General features: G+C 42.5%; 1 pseudogene; it reads left to right on the top strand.

The window, feature by feature from the left end:
• Positions 1 to 11,506: 11,506 nt before the first annotated feature.
• On the top strand, positions 11,507 to 11,713 carry LOC142262753 (U2 spliceosomal RNA; annotated as a pseudogene).
• Positions 11,714 to 12,243: the final 530 nt, after the last annotated feature.

Genomic DNA, 12,243 nt, shown 5'->3' with positions numbered 1-12,243 from the left:
CAGGATCGGCACCTCTATGCTCCCGTTACAATCAGGCTCAGTCACCATGTGATAACGCTCTCAACTCTTTAGTTGCAGGCTCCCCTTGCTTCACCTACACTGGCTGTGCTGCCATTTCCTCTCCCACCTGGAAGGTATACTTTATTCCACTATTTTCCTGTTTCTCTATTCCCCCTTTTCCCATAACCTACTTTTATCTGCATTTGTGGGGTATCTATATGCTATTTACATCATAGTTTTATTCATTAATATGGAAGGGAAGAGTGCCCATGAGAGTGTTGAACTGCGGAGAGCAAGAGATTAAGCTGCTCCGATTTGCCACCATTGATAAGCTGTTCTCAGTAGATACACATGCTATCCAAACAGCAGCATCCACCATTGCTTCAGCCCACCCATTCAGTGACAGCTCACCAAGTCAGCCAGAGGAGTGGTGTAAGGAATTACACGTAGGCACTGACTCCACACCTTCACATCACAAGAAGGGGGTCTACAGGCTAGTGCAAGAATACGAGCAAGTCTTCAGCAAACATCCGCTAGACTTTTGAAGAATAAAAGGGGTCAAACACTACATCCCCACAAGTGCACACCCACCCATCAAAGAGAGATATAAGCCAAAACTACCTGCACATTACCAGTGTACCAAGGACATGTTGAGCAACATGAAGGAGGCTGGGGTTATCCGTGACAGTTGTAGCCTCTGGGCAGCTCCGTTGGTCCTGTTAAAGAAGAAGGACAGCACCACTCCCCTGTATTGAGGAATAGCTAGCTGCATTGAGAACTGCAAATTATTTTTCTACCCTTGATCTCACTAGTCGCTATTGGCAAGTGTCCGTTGCTGAGGCAGACCGGGAGAAGACCGCCTTTGCCACCCCGATGGGTCTCTGCGAGTTCAAAAGCATGCCCTTCGAGCTGTGCAATTTGCCAGGAACCTTCCAGAGGCTGATGGAATGCTGCTTGGGACACCGAAACTTTGAAACGGTACTGCTATACCTTTATGATGTTATTGTTTATTCTAAAGCAAACAAGATTTTAGGGTGTATAAAAAGGGAGATTAGATCCGGTGATCCCAACGTATTGTTACCCCTCTATAAATCACTTGTAAGGCCACATCTGGAATATGGGGTAAAGTCCTGAGCAGGTTGATAACCATTGGTTTGAGCATGGTAGGGTGTAGTGCGCATCTTCCTGCATCGGTAAAAGCTGCAGAAGTCCTTGAAGATTTCCGCTTCAAAGGCTGTGCCTTGATCTGTGAGGACTCTCTCTGAGTAGCCATGAGGTCTGCATAAGTGTGCTTGGAAGACCTTCGCTGCAGTATGGGCCATTAGATCTTTGACTTGTACCACAACCATAAATCTCGAGTAGTTGTCTACCATCGTAAGTGCATACGTGAGCTCGCCTCGATATTCTGCAACAAAACTCCCTTTTTCGATTTCAGTTTCAGCAAACACTCCTCTTCCTGTAGAAAATATTTATCATTACCTAAGACAGTCATTCTAATGCATGACAATATTAAGGCAATTTAGTTAAAACTTGTTTTAACTCACCTTTAAGGGGATTGATGTATTTCATGGTCAATCCAGGTTTGTCAGTGATGGCACTGACATAATGTATGGCGTCTTTTTCGGGCGTTATCCTTTGCCTTTTCATTGTGAAAATCCAGTTGCCTATATCAAAGCAAATTCTACTACTTGTAAAGTATGCAGAAAATGAAATGTAGAACATATAACATCAACTGCTTAGGAACGCATCATAGGTTAGTACTTAAAAGGATATTGTCATGTTCTAGTCATAATGCAAGCTGGACATTTTTCATGTTACCCTGTAATCGCCGGCCTGTTCTAATGCTCACAAGCCAAGATATAGGCTCAGCTGCTACGGCTTCCCTCTGCCTTCTGAATGAAACTTGAATATGTCTGGGTCACTGTGTATATAGCAGGTGCTCAGAAAAAATAAGAGTCAATTCAATAGAAATAGCTCTGGCACACTATAGTGATCAATAACGTAAGAAAGGAACTCTTGGAATGCTGAAAATTCTTTATTTGTGCAAAAGGATAATTCATCCAACGTTTCGACCTTGTTTTTAGGTCTTTATCAAGGATAAAGTTATCTAAGATCATAAAGGGTTACAAAACCATATAAACACGTAATTAGTACATAGTACAACATAACAGTACAATATATTGCTACTTGAGAGTACAATGGGTCAAATGACCATGATGCACATACAAAAAATTTTTCCAAAGCCATAGTGAAAACATTTGTACTGAGGAAAGAAAATTTCCACATGACCTATCTGGAGAAACATTCTGGATCAAACAACCAAAAATAGTCAAGCAGGTAAATACACACCTATATGGATAACAGGATGATATGTGTTCAATTGTATAGCGTCATTGCCATTAAGGTACAAATGGAAAACTTGCAATCCTATATAGTGAAGGAAATGAACACATATCATATCAAAGAACACAGGAACATGGGTGTGAGAAAAACCTCAATGTTTATACTTTGTTCTTTATAATGGTGTGAACATGTATATGTCTCAGTACCTTATGCACTTGAGAATTCTAGTGAGTAGATCATGAAAGCCTATTTCAGAACTGGAATCGGTAAATAATTGTAGGTGGAATCTAAATGAAAAGATGGTACAAGTGTTATCATGACACGTGGGCTATAACACAATGGACCGTGTGACAAAGAAGAAAGGAGAGAAAGAAGAGGAAGAAAATGCAACTACCTGTAACATTACGTGATAGTCACTGGTAAGTATCACTTGACAATTCAAGTGAAAAAGGATTCCTTTATTAAAGGGTTCTCAGTCGCCTCAGGATCATGAAATACTAGGGTAAATGATATGAGAATGGGTAAGAAGCACCACTAAAGGAAATATGAGATGCAGGACATATATCTATAAACCCCTGAACTACATGATAGAAATAAAAAGAAGAAAAAAGAAAAAAAAGAAGAAAGAAGAAGAACACATAGAATGCGGAAAGAGAATGGGTACAACTACCTGAGTTACTGCAGGGAGGCCCCTGGTTGGTATTGTGAGGGTTAGTGGAATTCCTTCACTGAAGGGTTCTCAGTTGCCTCAGGTTCGTGAAAAATGCTATAGACAAATAATGCCCGGAGAAAAGGGGTTCATATACAGCGAATAATGGTAATACAAGGTACATGTGTCACATGTAATAGTATATATATATATATTGTACTAAGCTCTACACCAGAAATAGAAAGTAGTCCCTCTGCCTTCTGTCTAGGTGCCCTGAGTTATGTCCTGTAAACTGTCACAGGGACCCAGACACACATGTGTAGTAGGGGAATATCCCTGCTGAGATGCCAGTGCTAGAGCACTCGTTTGCTGTGGAGTTGAACGCTATGTGAGCAGTTCTTACCTTCAATGAGCAGAAGTCTCTTTTTTCAGATTTCAATATCTCTGTGGGTATCTGGCAGAAATATGGAATACTCTTTACTGCTAAGACCCTGTACACCACTCCCACTAAAGGGGGCTTTACACGCTGCGACATCGCTAATGCGGAGTCGTTGGGGTCACGGAATTTGTGACGCACATCCGGCCGCATTAGCGATGTTGCTGCGTGTGACACCGATGAGCGATTTTGCATCGCTGCAAAAACGTGCAAAATCGCTCATCGGTGACATGGGTCTCCATTCTCGATTATCGTTACTGCAGCAGTAACGATGTAGTTCGTCGCTCCTGCGGCAGCACACATCGCTCCGTGTGACACCGCAGAAACGAGGAACCTCTCCTTACCTGCCTCCCAGCCGCTATGAGGAAGGAAGGAGGTGGGCGGGATGTTCCGGCCACTCATCTCCGCCCCTCCGCTGCTATTGGGCGGTCGCTCAGTGATGTCGCTGTGACGCCGCACGGACCGCCCCCTTAGAAAGGAGGCGGTTCGCCGGTCACAGCGACGTCGCCGGGCAGGTAAGTATATGTGACGGGTCTGGTCGGTGTTGTGCAGCATGGGCAGCGATTTGCCCGTGTCGCGCAACAGATGGGGGCGGGTATCCACACTAGCGATATCGGGACCGATATCGCAGTGTGTAAAGTAGCCTTTAATAAACTGTGTAAAGGATTTTAAGTAAAAATCCACAATAAACCAGCGCTAGATGGGTTTTTATAATTTTATTAATAGACCACAAATAAAAATTTTTTTGCTATCCTTGTTTCAAGACAGAGTATTTGATAATATACAATACACTGATTTTTACTAAAACCAAGGACCACATAAAACAAGGACCACATAAAATAAAAAATGAAAGTAATGAGAATAAAATTATTTTGTATAACCAATTAACTTCGAGGTGATACAATATTCACATTGATTTAGTTTTACCAGTCTAATGTAATGCCCCGGCCGGTGGCATATATTTTGTTTGGTTAATAATTTAGACTTATACAATGAAAGATGTACTATACCACCCCTGGCTAACTTACAAGTTTTAAGTTGTACAATATAAGTTTGCGACGTTATATTCATATATAGGAAGGCAAACAATATTGGCAATTTAGTGGCACCCACCATACGTAATCTTACAGCACCTAATAAGGGAGGATTATTTGGCCTGAAAGGTTTTTTTCCATGCAAAAGCTGTATAGTATGTAAGAATACAAAAAATATTTCACGGAAATCCTTCTTACAGGGGCAGTCAGAAGTCATGATTAGAGAATTTATTACATGTCAATCAAAGGGAGTAGTATATTGCATTCAATGTCCCTGTCAGAAAAAATACATTGGGAGAACTATTAGACCCCTATGGAAAAGGGTGGGTGAGCACATTAGAAGTGTTAAAAATAAATGTACTAAGCACCCCCTATCCAGACATTATGTGTTAAAACATGGAGGGTCCTTTAAAGGATCCCAAGTATGGGGCGTACAAAAAATAACTAAGGATTGGAGAGGTGGCGATTTCATTAAAAAAATGTCACGAGCAGAAAGCCAATGGATTTTTGAATTGAACACCTTGAAACCATATGGACTCAATAATGATATAGAACTGTTTGCTTTTAATTAATTTATATTTTTATAGGTAGAGGAGTAATAGGTACTGATAATAATACGGAGAGAAGGAAAAAAAAAAAAAAAAAAAAAATAAAGCGATTGTCATGGAGATATATGTGTATATATGCATAATATATATTAAAATTGGTGCTTCACTTGCCCAAGGTTGATGTAGATATAAGGGGCTTTTCATATTATAGCAAATTTATATTACACCTTTATGATGTCCTTTTGTTAAATTTATTGTTGAAAAAAAGCATATGCATATATACACATTGTCTTCCCAGTATATGATGATACAAGCAAGGCTATATATAGGTCTTTTTAGAAAAACCTTTAGAAAAACCTTTGCACATAATTATATTATATGGCTATTATGAACGGTCTTTCACAAATTGATATATGTAGTGGTCATTGAATGTTGGTTGAATTTAAACATTGTTTAATTTTATGCAAATTATAACCAATTAAATATATGCATAAATAGTGCTCTAGGCAACAGCTGAGTTATCCTTGAGGAAGGGGGCCGTTACACGCCCCCGAAACGCGCGTCGGATCAGGACTCTGTTTTTGCCTACCTCACCTGTGCGGTGATAACCTGCCAAGTAATCTCTCCCTCGTGTGGAATCAACCGGCTTCCACTGGACACGGTACGGATTGCCTGCTGGAGAGGTTGAGAGGTTACCGCTGACATTTCCTTTGTCTGCAACCAGGATACATTGGTACCTCCAGCGGTTCTGCATTGCTCGTTTGGAAGCGGATCGGAGCCTTGTGTGGTGCTAACCTGCCAAGCAACTTCCTCCTGTGTGGAATCAGTCAGCTGACACTGGATACGGTCTGGACTGCCCGCTGGAGAGGCTGAGTAGTTACCGCTGATCTTATTGTTGTCCGCAGCCAACATCTTGGTGCTTTCAGTGGCTTCGTACTGCTTGATTTCGAAAGTACATTTGGGAGAATACGGGACCGGCTGGTTTGTGGCCTTGTGAAGTGTTATAAAGGCTCTGTAAAGAGGGATGTCGGTAACCATACATCTCCCCCAGAGCCAGCACTAGTCGCGGCCACTGGCCTCAAAACGTCCGCTCTGGAAGTCTAACAGGTCAATCCTGTACATAGCGGTTCCAGCCTAATCAACGGAGAAATCCGGGGTGTTTTTTGCGGTCAAGTTGTTGTGAGGTTTATTCCCCCAGGCCCTGGGGGCGAATATAACGTCGCAAACTTATATTGTACAACTTAAAACTTGTAAGTTAGCCAGGGGTGGTATAGTACATCTTTCATTGTATAAGTCTAAATTATTAACCAAACAAAATATATGCCACCGGCCGGGGCATTACATTAGACTGGTAAAACTAAATCAATGTGAATATTGTATCACCTCGAAGTTAATTGGTTATACAAAAGAATTTTATTCTCATTACTTTCATTTTTTATTTTATGTGGTCCTTGTTTTATGTGGTCCTTGGTTTTAGTAATAATCAGTGTATTGTATATTATCAAATACTCTGTCTTGAAACAAGGATAGCAAAAAATTTTTTATTTGTGGTCTATTAATAAAATTATAAAAACCCATCTAGCGCTGGTTTATTGTGGATTTTTACTTAAAATCCTTTACACAGTTTATTAAAGGCTACTTTACACACTGCGATATCGGTCCCGATATCGCTAGTGTGGATACCCGCCCCCATCTGTTGCGCGACACGGGCAAATCGCTGCCCATGCTGCACAACACCGACCAGACCCGTCACACATACTTACCTGCCCGGCGACGTCGCTGTGACCGACGAACCGCCTCCTTTCTAAGGGGGCGGTCCGTGCGGCGTCACAGCGACGTCACTGAGCGACCGCCCAATAGCAGCGGAGGGGCGGAGATGAGTGGCCGGAACATCCCGCCCACCTCCTTCCTTCCTCATAGCGGCTGGGAGGCAGGTAAGGAGAGGTTCCTCGTTTCTGCGGTGTCACACGGAGCGATGTGTGCTGCCGCAGGAGCGACGAACTACATCGTTACTGCTGCAGTAACGATAATCGAGAATGGAGACCCATGTCACCGATGAGCGATTTTGCACGTTTTTGCAGCGATGCAAAATCGCTCATCGGTGTCACACGCAGCAACATCGCTAATGCGGCCGGATGTGCGTCACAAATTCCGTGACCCCAACGACTCCGCATTAGCGATGTCGCAGCGTGTAAAGCCCCCTTTAGTGGGAGTGGTGTACAGGGTCTTAGCAGTAAAGAGTATTCCATATTTCTGCCAGATACCCACAGAGATATTGAAATCTGAAAAAAGAGACTTCTGCTCATTGAAGGTAAGAACTGCTCACATAGCGTTCAAATCCACAGCAAACGAGTGCTCTAGCACTGGCATCTCAGCAGGGATATTCCCCTACTACACATGTGTGTCTGGGTCGCTGTGACAGTTTACAGGACATAACTCAGGGCACCTAGACAGAAGGCAGAGGGACTACTTTCTATTTCTGGTGTAGAGCTTAGTACAATATATATATATATACTATTACATGTGACACATGTACCTTGTATTACCATTATTCGCTGTATATGAACCCCTTTTCTCCGGGCATTATTTGTCTATAGCATTTTTCACGAACCTGAGGCAACTGAGAACCCTTCAGTGAAGGAATTCCACTAACCCTCACAATACCAACCAGGGGCCTCCCTGCAGTAACTCAGGTAGTTGTACCCATTCTCTTTCCGCATTCTATGTGTTCTTCTTCTTTCTTCTTTTTTTTCTTTTTTCTTCTTTTTATTTCTATCATGTAGTTCAGGGGTTTATAGATATATGTCCTGCATCTCATATTTCCTTTAGTGGTGCTTCTTACCCATTCTCATATCATTTACCCTAGTATTTCATGATCCTGAGGCGACTGAGAACCCTTTAATAAAGGAATCCTTTTTCACTTGAATTGTCAAGTGATACTTACCAGTGACTATCACGTAATGTTACAGGTAGTTGCATTTTCTTCCTCTTCTTTCTCTCCTTTCTTCTTTGTCACACGGTCCATTGTGTTATAGCCCACGTGTCATGATAACACTTGTACCATCTTTTCATTTAGATTCCACCTACAATTATTTACCGATTCCAGTTCTGAAATAGGCTTTCATGATCTACTCACTAGAATTCTCAAGTGCATAAGGTACTGAGACATATACATGTTCACACCATTATAAAGAACAAAGTATAAACATTGAGGTTTTTCTCACACCCATGTTCCTGTGTTCTTTGATATGATATGTGTTCATTTCCTTCACTATATAGGATTGCAAGTTTTCCATTTGTACCTTAATGGCAATGACGCTATACAATTGAACACATATCATCCTGTTATCCATATAGGTGTGTATTTACCTGCTTGACTATTTTTGGTTGTTTGATCCAGAATGTTTCTCCAGATAGGTCATGTGGAAATTTTCTTTCCTCAGTACAAATGTTTTCACTATGGCTTTGGAAAAATTTTTTGTATGTGCATCATGGTCATTTGACCCATTGTACTCTCAAGTAGCAATATATTGTACTGTTATGTTGTACTATGTACTAATTACGTGTTTATATGGTTTTGTAACCCTTTATGATCTTAGATAACTTTATCCTTGATAAAGACCTAAAAACAAGGTCGAAACGTTGGATGAATTATCCTTTTGCACAAATAAAGAATTTTCAGCATTCCAAGAGTTCTTTTCTTACGTTATTGATCACTATAGTGTGCCAGAGCTATTTCTATTGAATTGACTCTTATTTTTTCTGAGCACCTGCTATATACACAGTGACCCAGACATATTCAAGTTTCATTCAGAAGGCAGAGGGAAGCCTTAGCAGCTGAGCCTATATCTTGGCTTGTGAGCATTAGAACAGGCCGGCGATTACAGGGTAACATGAAAAATGTCCAGCTTGCATTATGACTAGAACATGACAATATCCTTTTAAGTACTAACCTATGATGCGTTCCTAAGCAGTTGATGTTATATGTTCTACATTTCATTTTCTGCATACTTTACAAGTAGTAGAATTTGCTTTGATATAGGCAACTGGATTTTCACAATGAAAAGGCAAAGGATAACGCCCGAAAAAGACGCCATACATTATGTCAGTGCCATCACTGACAAACCTGGATTGACCATGAAATACATCAATCCCCTTAAAGGTGAGTTAAAACAAGTTTTAACTAAATTGCCTTAATATTGTCATGCATTAGAATGACTGTCTTAGGTAATGATAAATATTTTCTACAGGAAGAGGAGTGTTTGCTGAAACTGAAATCGAAAAAGGGAGTTTTGTTGCAGAATATCGAGGCGAGCTCACGTATGCACTTACGATGGTAGACAACTACTCGAGATTTATGGTTGTGGTACAAGTCAAAGATCTAATGGCCCATACTGCAGCGAAGGTCTTCCAAGCACACTTATGCAGACCTCATGGCTACTCAGAGAGAGTCCTCACAGATCAAGGCACAGCCTTTGAAGCGGAAATCTTCAAGGACTTCTGCAGCTTTTACCGATGCAGGAAGATGCGCACTACACCCTACCATGCTCAAACCAATGGTTATCAACCTGCTCAGGACTTTACCCCATATTCCAGATGTGGCCTTACAAGTGATTTATAGAGGGGTAACAATACGTTGGGATCACCGGATCTAATCTCCCTTTTTATACACCCTAAAATCTTGTTTGCTTTAGAATAAACAATAACATCATAAAGGTATAGCAGTACCGTTTCAAAGTTTCGGTGTCCCAAGCAGCATTCCATCAGCCTCTGGAAGGTTCCTGGCAAATTGCACAGCTCGAAGGGCATGCTTTTGAACTCGCAGAGACCCATCGGGGTGGCAAAGGCGGTCTTCTCCCGGTCTGCCTCAGCAACGGACACTTGCCAATAGCGACTAGTGAGATCAAGGGTAGAAAAATAATTTGCAGTTCTCAATGCAGCTAGCTATTCCTCAATACAGGGGAGTGGTGCTGTCCTTCTTCTTTAACAGGACCAACGGAGCTGCCCAGAGGCTACAACTGTCACGGATAACCCCAGCCTCCTTCATGTTGCTCAACATGTCCTTGGTACACTGGTAATGTGCAGGTAGTTTTGGCTTATATCTCTCTTTGATGGGTGGGTGTGCACTTGTGGGGATGTAGTGTTTGACCCCTTTTATTCTTCAAAAGTCTAGCGGATGTTTGCTGAAGACTTGCTCGTATTCTTGCACTAGCCTGTAGACCCCCTTCTTGTGATGTGAAGGTGTGGAGTCAGTGCCTACGTGTAATTCCTTACACCACTCCTCTGGCTGACTTGGTGAGCTGTCACTGAATGGGTGGGCTGAAGCAATGGTGGATGCTGCTGTTTGGATAGCATGTGTATCTACTGAGAACAGCTTATCAATGGTGGCAAATCGGAGCAGCTTAATCTCTTGCTCTCCGCAGTTCAACACTCTCATGGGCACTCTTCCCTTCCATATTAATGAATAAAACTATGATGTAAATAGCATATAGATACCCCACAAATGCAGATAAAAGTAGGTTATGGGAAAAGGGGGAAGAGAGAAACAGGAAAATAGTGGAATAAAGTATACCTTCCAGGTGGGAGATGAAATGGCAGCACAGCCAGTGGAGGTGAAGCAAGGGGAGCCTGCAACTAAAGAGTTGAGAGCGTTATCACATGGTGACTGAGCCTGATTGTAACGGGAGCATAGAGGTGCCGATCCTGTCTTACCTGCGTTGGTGTAGAAGTGGGTGTCCTGTGGTGGAGTCAGCTATGTGCAGTGGTGGCCGTGGGTTCTTTTATGTGCGACCGTAGTAATAGCTGCGCCCACTTCCTGTATGGGAGTGGAATGCAGTGAGGGTAATGGAACGCACGCCTGCGCATTTGTGTTTAACGTCGCGCATGTGCAGAACGGAGAAAAGGCTGCGCTCACTTCCTAATGAAAGGGAGTGAGACGCATCTGGGAAGGGAAGGGAAAAGATTAGGGTTTGGGGATGATGAAAGGGCTTTCTACGGGCAAGGATGGCAAAGGGTGGCAGTGACGGAAAGTCAGGCAGCCTGTCCTGTCCTGTCCTGTCCGTCCGTCTTTTTGTATCATGAATTGGAAAGACTGCAAGGGGGAGGGGAGGTGCTTGTGTCCAAAAGGAGGAGTTATTCAGATTCATTGCAGTGGGCGGCGGCTGCAAAAAGCACCATTCTTCTTGTTTTTGCTCTGCAAAACAGCCTTTTCAAGGGTTGGCTTGGGTGACAAAATGTCTTCTGTAGGCGTGGGTTTGTCTCCCTCTCCCTAATATGTGTCCGGTATAGGCCAGGGTGCCACTCAAGGCCGTAACCAATTCGGGTTATAGCTTCTCGGCCTTTTGGCTAAGATCAAGTGTAGTTTCGGAGGACGCTACCTTGGTCGGTACTGGAAGGTGCCTGGGATTGCACGTCTGCCGGCCTTGAGGAAGTGTGTGCGCCTTCTGGTGACACATAGCCCTCTTGTGCCTGGACGGTTCCCAGGCAACGGGAGGCGATCACCTTTGTTATTTTGAAGTCCTACTGATAAACAGAAAAAAAAAAAAATTAAATCTGTTCTTATCAGTTTAATATCTGATACGTCCCCTCTCTGGGGACCATATATTAAATGGATTTTTAGAACAAGGAGATGGAAAAAATCTTGCTCTGTCCACTCCACGCATTGACCTGGTATTGCAGTACCTCCAGGACCGGTGCACCCCTTCTTAACCCAGTTTCCAAAAGCAGAACTCAATTCACCTGATTCAAATGAGCCCCATTAGTGAATTGAAAGAAAGCAAAAACTTTATATGCACCTCAATTTGGCCAATTCACTTTTCACACTTTCACCCTTTTTTTTATCTTTCACACCTTTTACTTGCTTTATTGATGCAAAAAGCTGTGCCAAATAGCAAACTCATCTCCACTCAACTTGACCAACTCTGCTATGTCCCGTGCAGTATCTTATTCTCAGTCTTATCTAGATCATTTGCAATTGAATAGAATAGATCCCTTTTGGCTGCTTATGACTGTGTAAAATATGTAGTTTTACTGGGCTGGGATGAGAGAATCCATTGAAGCATGGTGTAGGGATTGTGGTTCCTGTGTGCTAAGAAGAGAGGCTGGCACCAGCCAGAAAGCCCCATTGCAGCCAATAATCACTTAATAACTTTTTCAACTTGTCATCATATGGGAGGCCTTCCATTCCTTGTAGTAGTCTAGTTGCCCACCTTTGAACTGACTCTAACTTCTGAA

The sequence above is a fragment of the Anomaloglossus baeobatrachus genome, unplaced genomic scaffold, assembly GCF_048569485.1.
Source record: "Anomaloglossus baeobatrachus isolate aAnoBae1 unplaced genomic scaffold, aAnoBae1.hap1 Scaffold_252, whole genome shotgun sequence".
Classification (NCBI taxonomy): Eukaryota; Metazoa; Chordata; class Amphibia; order Anura; family Aromobatidae; genus Anomaloglossus; species Anomaloglossus baeobatrachus.
This window is presented reverse-complemented; position numbering and strand designations above follow the sequence as displayed.